At 39.6% G+C, this 13,608-nt stretch overlaps 1 pseudogene; it reads right to left on the bottom strand.

Annotated features, from left to right (window-relative positions):
* Nucleotides 1-5,432: 5,432 nt before the first annotated feature.
* LOC126102494 (5S ribosomal RNA) lies at nt 5,433-5,550 on the bottom strand (annotated as a pseudogene).
* Nucleotides 5,551-13,608: the final 8,058 nt, after the last annotated feature.

Genomic DNA, 13,608 nt, shown 5'->3' with positions numbered 1-13,608 from the left:
GTAACCACTGCTGGGCCATGATAGGATTACTCAAGAACATCGAAGGAAACGACTGTTTTTGGGAAGGTTTTGAGCAACGGGAGATGTAGGGACTTGCTTCTCGACTGTCAAGAAGTAGAGTTGCTAGGGATCTTCCGTTTCTGCAGAATGAGCTGTAAATGTTCGCGCACGTGAGACAATCACCAGTGGACGTGGGGTCATCTCCTGCAGTACGATCCACCACCGAACCCAGCAGCTTCGGCAGCACCCGCACGCAGACGACAGCATCTCGTCTTACACCACCTAACTGGTAACGTTGTGCAGCTTCGGCAAGATCAGGAGCTTCTCAATCGTTGTCATGGCCGTATTTCTTATAGCAGAATCATACTCGCAGTAGTCATTCCCGGTGTCCATTGCATGCTTAATTATATTTTGACGCAAGAGACCAGTCAGTGGAACGATACAGCAGAATGTTCTTGCCTAGACTGGCATTCTTCCACTCACAGTAGCCAGTCTCATGAACACGGAAATTCCAGTTAGGTTCCCCAAGACCGTTGCCAACCAACCTGAGTTCATGTTCACGAAATGTTATACCGTTAAAGTTTCTCATTATATGCTTGTTCTCTTTTGTCCTTGATATTAGTTAATAAATTTCTTTGTGATACTGTAGTCCTTGTTATTAATTTGTAAACAGCACCTTTTCTCATTTCCTACAATGTCATTTATTTTGTTGTGGGTTTGAAGGCAATAAATTAATTTTATGTCAAGTTAGTCAGCTCATTAGATTTTCCACACAAGGCCCACTGTTTACGAAAGTCAGATTTCCTTGTGCTATTCATAAACGTGGCACCTCTTGGCTGTGTTGGTTACGACTTTTAGTCGTTTGGCAGACGGAGAATTTCCGCCACCATAGGCTAGCTTGCACTGCTTTCAGATGCTACACTTCTCACAGCCTTAGAGTACCATAAGTTTGATCAGGGTTTTACGTAGCCAAATTTTGAATTGTCTGGAGAGACATCTGGACAGAAGCAGTTGCTTTGGGCTGTAGAAGGATTGGTTTCCAGCCCCTGCCCTTGCCCTCGCGTTGATCTCTACCATTGTATGAGAAGTTCTCTGTGAAAAGGATGCTCCTATTTAAATTCGCAGACTTTCTTGTAGGACCGCAGTGTCTGTAATTACTCAGTATCCTGACCTTGTTGACAACTCATACCGAGGTAATCGTCTTGATTTGGTTTATTGTTGTTGCTGGATGCTATCTCCATTGCATTAACTCCTCTTCAAAGCTGCTGATTGAGCAGATGTCATCTGCAGAGACTAGATATGCCATGTTCGTCCCTTATACTTGAATCTCTTCAAAGTTCTTTTCAAAAGTCTCACATATGACACTCTCGAGGAAAAAACTGAATAGAGAAAGAGATGAAGCATTTCCTTGCCTGAGACATTTCACAAAGTCAGTCACTTGTTACACGACTTTCCCTCTTCACGTTACCATGTGTTTCACTGACGCAGATCGTTCCACTATTGACGAGCTTCTCTGCATTCCAGCCGCTCTTAGAGAACTGAACACTCTCTTGTGGTACATGCAAACACAAGCCTTTGATGTCTACGACGAAAGTTTGGAGGTCTTTACCTTACTCTCTCAGGTTTTCAATGGGCGATTGGGGAAGATGTGAGCTATTGTTGATCGTCCTGGCCGAAACCCTCCCTGATATTCACCAATTAATGATTCTGGGATCGGCTGAGTTCTATGTATGCGAAAGTTGGACAGAATCTTGTAGCATAAATTAAGCAGGACGATTCCTCGACAGTCTTCACACTTCAATTTTTCACCCTTATTATGAGGTGGATAGATCAGGGTCGTTTTCCATTCTTGGTATTCTTCTTGGTCCAGATTATTTGTATCAGCCAGTTTAGTCGTTCTGCAAGTTTCTCTCCACCTGCCTGGATCATTTTCGCTTGTACTTTAATACTCCTAACCCCCTGATATGCATTTTGATTTCAACCAATGTAGTTGGAGGGTAGTCTGTGCCAGCTGTGAAACTGAATTGTACTTTGTTTGCATCACAGTTGAGAAGCTGGTTGCTTTCAGCGATTTCACTATCATTGGTCAGGATTTTATCATCCGAGTCTTTGGCAAACTTTTGTCGGCCCACATTTTGGAACATTTCCATGGTCTTTTTTCCTCTTAAGTCTGCTTCCACGTCAATGATGATGTCCTTAAGATATTTTCTTTTCGTTTTTCTCAGAGATGCTCTTCGAAATCCCTCAAATCGTGCTTTGCCCTGCACCAGATCTGTCTCTTAAAGTCACTTTCTGCTGACTTCTTGTCTCTGTTTCGTACCATCCGTGCATTCGTTTCCAAACCATTTCTTCCAACTAGGTTTCTCTTGATTGTTTCCTTTGCTGTGACTGTCACTGGGCTCTTAACGTCTATCCTCATTTGTTCAAGACCTTCACTGCCGTCCCATTCACCAAGCGTTTCGAAACCGTTGTTAAAATGCATCTGATAATCGGTCTTCATTGCTTTATCTTTTAACCTTCCAAAATAGTATCTGACAGCCTTCTATAGTTTATCGCTGGTCCTTCCTGTACACTGTACTTGTTGTACCCTGAACCGTCTTGAAAAACGTATTAATATCGTTTTTCTCTTATAGCCCTGATGATGTGGGTCTATCTGGTTTACTTTCCTCCCACCTGCTAACACCCAGGTGCCTTTATGTATGTCCTTACGCTGGAAGTTCGTGCTGGTGCCGAATAGACCTGTCGACATAGCGAAGCTGATGAACCTCACACAACTGTCGCTTTGCTCATGTTGACTGTGTCTTCTTATGGTGTCTTGGAATTCTTGTTCCTATAAATTCTAGCATTCATATCATCGGTGAGCATCTTAAAGTGTCAATTTTTGAGATGAGTGTAAAACTGGTATTTCACTTCAGTGGTACTTTGTTCTGTGATCACAAAAGTCGTCTTCTTATGGTTTGCGTTTACTGTTAAGGCAGAGATTCTTGAGTTGACAGACAGAAACTCTAAAATATTAGTGGCCGAGATCTTTCTCACTCAAAAACTACAACGTAGCATATGTACTCGCTCACAGGATCCATAAACGACAGTATAATCCTCGTCACAGAGGCTGCCAGAGTCTTCCCACAGGATTTCTTGCACAGGAGTTACATCTTGTCTATATTTCCGAATTTCTTTCACCACGCTGGTTGCAGCTTCTGCTTTGTATAGACTTCTCAGATTCACTTTTCCGAATCATATACCATTTCTTTTCCATTGTCAACGTCTGGTATTTTCATCATCGGTCCGAAGCTTACTAGTAGCTCTGAAAACATGTTAATTTGTTTTATGAAGAACGGTTGCTTGCTTCTTGTTCAGCCTTAGGTGTTTCCATCACAGCTTACAAGGTTGCTGGCTTTTCTGTGGGGTTGGGCTCCCATAGCGTTTTTTTGTATTGCTTTTCTCTTTGTTAGCTCATAAGCTGAGGTTAATTTCCCAGCCTTGCAACTCTGTCAGCTCATCGACCCAGCTTCCCATTGGGATTGATTACCCAACTTTCCACTAGGTTACTCGGCCTAACAGGGGCTCCTCGTACTGGTCTGTGTTTGGAGTTGGAGGGGAAAGTTATAAAATCCTATTCAATCAATCATTTAGTTACCAATGCCATTTTACTGCATCAATGCGTCACAGTCCAATTTGTACAAGTCTCTTGCTGGTCTGGAAACATGTCTGGGTTGATTGTAGTGCCCTTTCATAATACAAATGTCACTATTAACATTATCGAGATCCTCCACCAAGTTAACTGCTTCATTACATAAATATAAGCGTAGGTCATCTGCATATATGTTGCATTTCCTGTGAGACCAAACTGATGACTTGTCATTGACACAGAACGAGAAAAGTATGAGACATAGTACTGAATCTCGGAAGGATGCCCAATATTAACTGTTTCTGTTGTGACCTTCTGGTCCCAGACATAATGAAGGGTTCGCTAGACTTGAGATAGCAATGAAACCACAACATTATAAAACGTAAGCTGCTATAATTAGCAAGTAAAATGCATTCAGTATGGAAGTTGTTAGCTAATAAACCTTGGCACAAAGCAGACACCTTATGAATAATTAATGTGAGACGGCCAATGATCTCTTCACTGCAAATGCACAACACGCTCGAACTCTTAACGAGATTCGACGAAATGCCGTGAGTAATGAGGATAATGGGCAAGGGGCACTACATTAGTAGTGTGTGGTTGAGTTCAGAATTTGGGTCTGACGGCAGGCATGCTGAGGTGGTCTGTGCAGTAGCAATAGCCTCTGTGTCCATATGGCATCTGAGGTCAGAGCATCTGCCAAGTGTTTAGGATACTTGGGTTGGGGTCCTGGGATGGCACAGATTTTCCACTTCCCCACTGATTTCAATAAATGTCCTGTCAGAGCCAATGTCTGCACTTCCTGTGTGTTTTAATTGTTGGGTCTAAATGTACCTTCATTTCCTACTGCGACCTGAAACAGTTTTGCTTAGGATTATCGTACTGTCTTTGTTAGCGACTCAGGGACAGAGCTGTGTTGTGTTCTTGTTGTAGCCGAATTATCCTTGATTCCACTAATATAGGGAAACATACGCTGGGTGTTTGTGTTGTCCTCATCATTTCATCATCATCCAGGACAGTGGCGAAATTGGACTGAGCAAAGATTGGGTAATTGTACGGGCGCTGATAACCACGCAGTTGAGCGCCCCACAAACCAAACATCATCATCATCATCAAGAAACATACGCTGCATACAGAATCCACTTAAACGATTACATCTTTCAGCGTATTTTAAACTCAAAAATTAAAGCCGCTGGTTAAATTTCATAAATATCATTCCCCATTCAAATAAACGTTTAAACATATTAGCTTTCACAGAAACGACACAACTAATTGGGCATTCTATGAAACGACGTTCCTTCGAGCAAAACTTTTTTCCCCATAAGGTGTTAGCTTTACAGCCGAATGCAAAAACATGCATGGAAAGCACTTTGCACTTGGGCCAAAACAAAGCAAATCCAATAAATATAAAACAGCCTACTGGTTGCAACAAAGTTTTACTTTAATCAAGTTTCACCACCTCATATGAATGTATTCATCAGAAAATACACAGTTACTTAAAAGGTTATTAAGAAACATTAACATACAGAAAAATTATGGTATGTAAAGTTTTTATTGCAAACAGATTTATAAGAAGACTGCACCAACATGTAGCAAGTGACCAACAAATTTAAGAGCAATAATGCTCTTGTTGCATAAGAATACTTCCTTGAGAAAGCACTCCATCTTCAGGCCACAAGTGGCCCATCGGGACCCTCCGACCTTCGTGTCATCCTCAGCATAGGATGCGGATAGGAGGGGAATGTGGTTAGCACACCGCTCTCCCGGTCGTTACGCTGGTTTTCTTTGACAGGAGCTGCTACTATTCCGTCGGCACATGGCGGCCCGGATGGTCACCCATCCAAGTGCCAGCCACGCCCGACAGCGCTTAACTTCGGTGATCTGACGGGAACCGGTGAATCCACTGCGGCAAGGCCGTTGCCACTTCATTCAGAAGGTAATGTCAAAACCACACTGTAACTGACATAAGGCTGGTAACTGCTAGTAAACCTGTAGCTATTTAGCATAGTACAGTACACGCCGCTAAGGGCTTCAATACCAAAAAGTCTCTGGATGTGGTATCAGACTAAAAGGATAATACGTCAAATTTGCCACAATATGGACACAAAACAATTCACACCATCTAGTAACAGTCAAATATACCACCTGCTTAATTCACAAAAAAAAATTGTAACTAGGATACATCTTCACGTATGAAGAGCAAGTATCACGCAAAATGAAAAATCATATTAGACAACAGAACACCAAATATTACATACATTTTTCAATGGAACGAGTACAATGTTTTAATGAAAAGAAGAGAGGGAAACGGTATTTTGGAGTCTGTTCCGAAGAAATAGAGAAGTAAACCTTAGGTATTTCTATATAATAGCTTTATACTGTTATTATGTAGCTGCGACTGTTCATTAAGAATGAATCTAAGGTGTCTGAAAATGTCTAACTGTTCAGCAAATATTAAGCCTGAAGCCCTGTTTGCAGGATGCTGATGTCATGAACTTCTTTGGGATTACGGACTGTAATTAATAAATAATCAGCAAATGACGAGTTGGAGATTCTACTGGCAGACAATGTATTCTTTTTTTTTAAATTTGAAGTAATTTTGAGATATTGTTGTTTGAAGGTTATTGGGTGGTTCTCAGAGTTTATTAGTGGTATTCTGTGGTATGTCATTGAGTTCCCCTCAGTTAATTTTACTGTGTCTGCAGCTGGTACTCAGGTGTACATATGCTCCATGTGAAAATAAATGTGAGAAGGTAATAGTGGAATGTGTACATTCTTTATTTGTGTTACAAATTCGTTTGTGGTTTTCATTGTTCTGTTCTTCTTCATTTTATACTATTGTATTATGGTTTTGTTTATGGGTTTTTCCATCTATTATGATGATCCATTAATGAAATTTATGTTAGTTCTTACAAGAATACTTCATCTGTGAATGCTGGGTTTACTTCTGTATGTTGGTGTGTGAGGGTGGTTAACCTTCTGTATGGCGTGTGATGTTTATGTCTGTGAACCTATGTTTGTGAATTGTTGGGGAGCTGGTTGCGGAGTGCGAAAGTGCTGGGACCATAAAAAAGGGAGTTATAAAAAAATAATTTATTAAATACAATTAAAATCACATAATAAATGTACACCATTAAGTGGACCACAATCACAAGCACTTAACAAGGAATTAAACTAAGAACAGTAAAATAAATGGTTAAGGGGTAAATAATCGATACTTAAATTTTGAATTGTTGCAGTAATAAAAAGTGAATGAATAATCAAACAGCTGCTAAGTAGTTAATCGCTGACTGACCTAGCAACTATTAAACTGGCTCTAGGCAGAATTAACATTGCGTCATCAGAGTGCTCCGCAAAATATTTGTTGCAAACAGGTATATTTAACAAAGTAATTCGAAAATTATTCTAAACAATTACAGCAATTGCGTAAAACCTAATGACAAATTCGTTTTTGAATAAGAAACGCAAATACAGGGAATATTTAAAGATTAAAAATACAAAAGCGAAGTCATTGATTTACACTAGACAGTTTCATCACAGCGCATATAGCCCAATGAAAGTACTAACCACGATGAAGCAACACGAAATTTTAGAGGCCTACATATTTCACAAACACTGAGCTTAAGTGGTATTTAAATACGTCAGAGCATGTACATATTTTAATAAATGGCAGGTGGTTACGGAAACATGTTTAGAATCAGTGAAGCAGGTTTAAGGTTTGCCGAAAATTTCCCTAAAATGCATGACATCCTAGTGAGATTCACAATACAGTGGCCTAGCAAACAATTCTTGGAGCTTATATTACAGGCTGTCTCTAGTCAGTGTTTCTTTACTTAATCTGTAAGTTTCATACAATTGTACTTTCGTGATTAAAATATTCAAGTGTTGTGACCTGTTGCAGAGAGAGTAACAAGAATAGTTACAGATTAAGCAAACAGATATTACAGCCAGACCGAAATTTTAAGATTTACAATTTTTACAGTACTTTAAAGAAAAGACATACACTTAGTTAACGGCTGGCAGCCACTTAAGCAAGCTTCACAAATGGCAGAGGTACCTTCGGATGCGCCTGAAATTTTATGAAGACACAGTAAGTCCATAAATAACTATAAAAGTTCTCACTGGCGAGGGGCTACGGCCAGTAGCAGACTAAGACAACTCTTAACTTCAGGGACGTAACAGTGGTAGACGTTCAGACCTATTGACTGACTGGGCAAGGTCCAGGAAAAAATGTGGTAAAATGTGTATGAAATCTTAAGGGACAAAACATTTGAGGTCAACGGGCTTTATACTTACACACTACTTACACTAACTTATGCTAAGAACAACACCCACACCTATGACCGAGGAAGGACTCGGGCCTCCGACGGGAGGGGCCGCGCAATCCGTAACATGGGGTCTTAAACAGCACGGCTACTCCGCGCTGCTGGTCCAGGAAATTGACTAATTACTGGACAGAGGGCTGGTTCACAAAAAGTAATGAATGGAAAATAATATGGATCTAAAATACTCGACTGGCCACATGTCTTACAAAGTAGATCACTATTAACGAACGTATTACCACTTCTATATGACATACGTCACAGCAGTAAGAAATACTGTGATGTCCGACACAAACTTTCAAAAAAGGGATTAAATGTCCTGTAAGACACACATTGAATTAAACAATATGGCAGTCAAAGCCAGTGTGTAAAGCAAGTTTAAGAAGGAATTAACGCAACAACAAAATAAACTGAATAAGTACTACGTTGATAGAACACATGACACTGGATAACACATGAGAAAAGAAAAATACTGTAGGCTACCTTAAGAGTAGGCGCCTAGAACGCTGTTTAAGCAAATAATAATCTACTTAACACACTGACAACGTGAGGCGAAAGGCAGATGAGGGAATCTACGAAACTACAAAACAGAAAGCCACCATTTACACACACCACGAGGCACTCACATTGCTCAATAAATAACAAGCTTACGCAGTTAATGAACATTCCATCACAAACTACATGCTTAGTTGTCAAAAGAGGTACCGGTGACTTTGGCCCACAGTATTAGATGGGAGTAATGTCACAACTGTTAAGAAGGTGCATGGGGAACCAGGGCACGTGAATTTAAATGTTTGGACAACATGGTCGTGCAGTAACAGCGATTGATATAAAATTAACTTAGTATTATGAAAATAACCTTAATCGCGTTTTTTAATTTAGTGCTGACCGGTTTCAGCCCATCGCAGGGGCCATCTTCAGGGCGAATATACTGTAAGATTACAATAAATATCTTGGAAAAAACTAATAACAACCATCTTATAAGAGTGGATTACGTAAATATAGTGTTTTACCCGCTGGTCGACTGCTGGTGACGTCACGTCTGCTAGGGTGTGGCCGAAGACTGTAAGGAATTTACCTTTTGCCTGGGTTTATATAGCAAGCTATGAGCACGTGAGCATAAGCAACGCTTCCAGCGGTGACCAATGGCAGACGTCTAGGCTTAAAAATTGAAGCGTAAATACAATTTGTGTTAGGTTTACAATTTAAAGAAACCATGTTCATTTTAAAAAACACTGTTATATAAGTAAACATAAAAAAGTACGTGAAATACTTTTCTACGTCAAACATATAAAAGAACGTTAGTATGTTACTTTATCTTAATTCGTAATATACTATGGGGGAAGGAAACAATTTCCTGTCTGTATTATATTTACTTTATACTTATTAATATCCTATTTCTATTATTTAATAACGTAACAAGCTTAAGTGTGCCTATCTGTAATCGTATGTACAGAGCCCTCTAGTCCAGGTACTGTGGACGCCGTTGCCATGGTAGTGGCCCAACATGACTGCCACTCTGCTACGATGTTATCTGTAGCCTAGTCCAAGCCCTATGGACGCTGTTGTCCTGGCAGCGGCGCAATATGGCTGCCTCCTTTGCCGCGCTGCTGTCCGTCGCCTAGGCAACGATAGGATCGATACCACACTTCAGGGGGAATCCATCGTCATAGTGCAGAAGATATTCGCAGCCTACACTGTGTGTAGAGGCGTCCGCCCAAAAATACGAACATTTTGCCTTTATATTTAATATGACTGTATAAACGATATTTAGTGAGTGACGATGTATTGATCTTTAACGGATGTCGGATTGTCGTGTTGCTGTTAGTTGCATAAAAGAAAATATTTTCTAAGTAGTTATGTAGTTGTCAAACTATACATTACGCTGAGAGAAGTATCAGCTATGTCCATTACTAGTTTATGGTATGGATATCATCATTAGGGCACCGTCGCGCTACATGCCACATAGGATTATCATAAAGCTGTGTAAAACTTAAAGTAAATGTCTTAAGGTAAGATGATACTTTTCCTTTCTTGTAAGTTTGATTTTAATTTTTTTAATTATCATCCTATATATACGATAATTACCATTATGTTTTCCTTTGTAACTGACGTCCATAAGTTTTCTAGTTACATGACACCTACCATGACCTTAAGACCTTTACTTTAAGTTTTACATAGCTTTATGATAATCTTATGTGTCATATAGCGTGTCGGTGTCCTAATGATGATATCCATACCATAAACTGGTAATAGACATAGCTGACACTTCTCTCAGCATAATGTATAATTGTCATTAGTTTTGTCTAAGATACATATTGTAATTTTACAGTATGTTCTCCCTGAAGATGGCCCCTGCGATGGGCTGAACCGGTCGGTACTAAATACATAAAAACGCGATTAAGACTGTTTTCGTAATACTAACATGAATTTAAAGCCAGTACTCAAGAGCCTCACCGCAGTCTACGATAAGTGCGAGCAAAAATTCCCAGATTTGACTTGATCTTATCGACGGTGAGGTAAGAGAAATTCCAGTTCCAAACCTGTGTGATGACGCCGGTCACTCATCACATACGAGGCCGCCGCCTTATAACAGTGTTCGTCCAATATGGAGCATTCACACATCCGCCATCAAAAGGGACCTCTAACTACGAATTACGCGAGATAACTATTTCCAGAATCAAGCCCAACACCGGAATATATCCCATTTGTGGCCACTCACACGTGCACTCTCGCAGTCCAGCGCCATCTCGTCGGCAAGCAATGGCTAGGGGGATAGCTGCAACAGTAGAACCGATACTGGCAAACTTGTTATGTACGCATGACTCAGTTTGATGTCCTTGAGGTTGTTTCTTATGTGCTTCTGGAAATGGTTCCTTTGGTTAAACACTGTCCTGCAGACCTTAAGGAGTAACACAGCATATCAACTACTCAGTGTAAATGAGTTACTGTTCAGGAGCACGTTGACAGATAAGTCCAAGTCGTGGAAGAAATGGTTGGTTGATTCGGGGGACCAAACACCTAGGTCATCGATCGCATCGGATTAGGAAAGCATCGGGAAAGAAGTCCGTCGTGCCTTTTCACAGGAAACATAAACATACCGGCATTTGCCTGAAGCTATTTAAGGAAATCGCGGAAAACGTAAATCAAGATTCCCAGACGCAGGTTTGAACTCCGAATGCGAGTCCAGTGTGCTAACCACTGCGCTACCTTGCTCGGTTACAAGAAATGTTGGATGTCACTTAGTGCGAGATCAGCATGACTATAGCACCAATTATGGCTGGCCCCACAACACGAGGCACTTGAAGGAACGGGAAAACAATGTGTATCAATCAGCGAGCAATTACAGCGAACTATGTTGCTGCTTTTCGTTACAACATTGACTGGAGACAATATTTGGATGATGTCCTGAAAACAGTGTAACAGTTTTATCGCTCTTCATTGCAACATGGACGGAAGACGATATTTGAATGACATCACACAGGGAAGCACCAATTAAAAACAGGAAGAAAGATGAACTGTGAACTGTATTGCTCACAGCGTTTTTTCACTTGCATGGGGAGCATTCCGAACCACAGGCACTGCTGCCTTAAGGAGCATGGTCAGCTACAGCAGTAGACGACCACTAAATTGTGCAACAGGAAAGACGGGATCAATGTCAAAGAGCAGGTGCAGTTGCAACAATATTTAACACGATTGCAGGGCACACAGTCTCACGATCGATAGTTAGTGACTAATGCATAGGGGTTGGTGTCTTTGCCAACGATAAGTACATTGCATTGCGTTGAAATCCCCACATCAGCATCTCCATTTCCAATGGTTTCGATAGAATACAGTCTGGATCAACAGAGATGGGGGTCACAGGCTTTACTCAGATAAGAGCAGATTTAGCCTGAAAAGTGGTTCTGTCCACACCCTTGTATGGCGAAAGGTGGGAACACACAATGTGTCCAGAAAACTTGTTGTCAAACACATATTCAAAGCCAAATAGAAGCAACGCACCACACAAAAGTCTAACCACCCTCAAGTATCAACATTCAGCAGTGAACACAGGATTCACAACTCAAATATTTCTGTAAGACCTGGAATAAATTTCATTAATGGTCTATCGTACTATACAGCAATACATATAAACAAAACCATAATACAACAATATGAAATGAAGAACAACAGAACAGTGTAAGCCGCAAATTAAATTGTAACACAAATAAAAAATTTACTACCATCATTTCTATTGACATACAGAATGTGTACACCTCAGTACCAACTGCAGGCATAATAAAATCAACTGATGAGAACTGTTTACATACAAGAAAACATCACAGATAATGTTTGAAAAATATTCAAAACGCTTCAAGAATTCACATTTCAGAATCACTTCCAATATGAAAAGAAATATTCGTTACAAAAATATGCCCTTCCAGTGTGATCCCAAATAACAAGAACATTGTTCAACATGTTTGTAAGCCACATACAGAATGCAGTGTTTGATACAATAATCACAACAAAACGATACAGAATTATTTAGTGGTACAGATTTGACGATGACGTAATCCGTACGTTAGATACTAATGCTAAATACCACTAGAAAAAGATCAATTTCATGCAGCAAAAGAAGTTTACTTAAAGTATCCAATTCAACACTTCTTGAATATAACAGTAAAGAGAAGTGACAATAAGTACCGATCTTGACATTTTCACAAAGCCAACAGCAACAGGCGAAATTATACATATCACATGTAATCACCCATAAAATCACAAAGTAGTAGTTTTCCCATACATGGTACATAGACTTTATAAAATCCAACCCAGCACAAAAAACTATAAAATTAGAAACAATGCAGCACATAACCGAAAACAATAGACATAAAATCCACATAATACAAAAACTGAGCACAAAACAAAACTAAAGAAAACTTAAAATAAACAGAAGACGGAAGCACCACAAAACTGCACAAAAAACATAGATACTACAGTACACACAAACACAAAGAAAAGGAACACCCATGAGATAATGCATTTTAAGACACAAACATAAATCTATACACAGAATAGCAGATTTACAGAAGAAACGAGGATTACACATAACATACAGAATAAAGAATACACTCTAATTAGATTTACAGATACAAATAAGAAATTCAGACAAATACCAAGGAGCTGGTACACTCCATTTAGAACGTCAAGACTGCAGATCAGTGTATCTGTAAAATACAGGCTGAAATTTCAAAACTAGATGTAAAGAACACATCATAATAAGCTTTAAGGATGAAAACAGCCATTGTAGCTTCACTCGACACCTAATAAAGCATCCACATTGACCATGTAACATGGTACAAGATATAAAAATTGTTAGGGTAGACTAAATAATATCTCAGCATATAAAAATCGCACGCACAGACATACAAAACAGAAGAATATCACAAAAAAGTATTTGAAATGCGGTAGGGAGTTGGTGTTGAGTGGAAAGGAACTGAGCCATAAAGAATTTATTAACGTTTCTAAAAACACTAATGAATTTGTTTTTAAAAAGCAAACGTCCAAGAATATTATTGACTGAAAAGACTAAATTTCAACAACCGATTGATGGCAAACACCTCAAAAGGGTAAAAATATAAAATTACACCCTTTTTGTACAGATTATTAAATGAAGTAAAA

The sequence above is a fragment of the Schistocerca cancellata genome, chromosome 9 (genome assembly GCF_023864275.1).
Source record: "Schistocerca cancellata isolate TAMUIC-IGC-003103 chromosome 9, iqSchCanc2.1, whole genome shotgun sequence".
Classification (NCBI taxonomy): Eukaryota; Metazoa; Arthropoda; class Insecta; order Orthoptera; family Acrididae; genus Schistocerca; species Schistocerca cancellata.
This window is presented reverse-complemented; position numbering and strand designations above follow the sequence as displayed.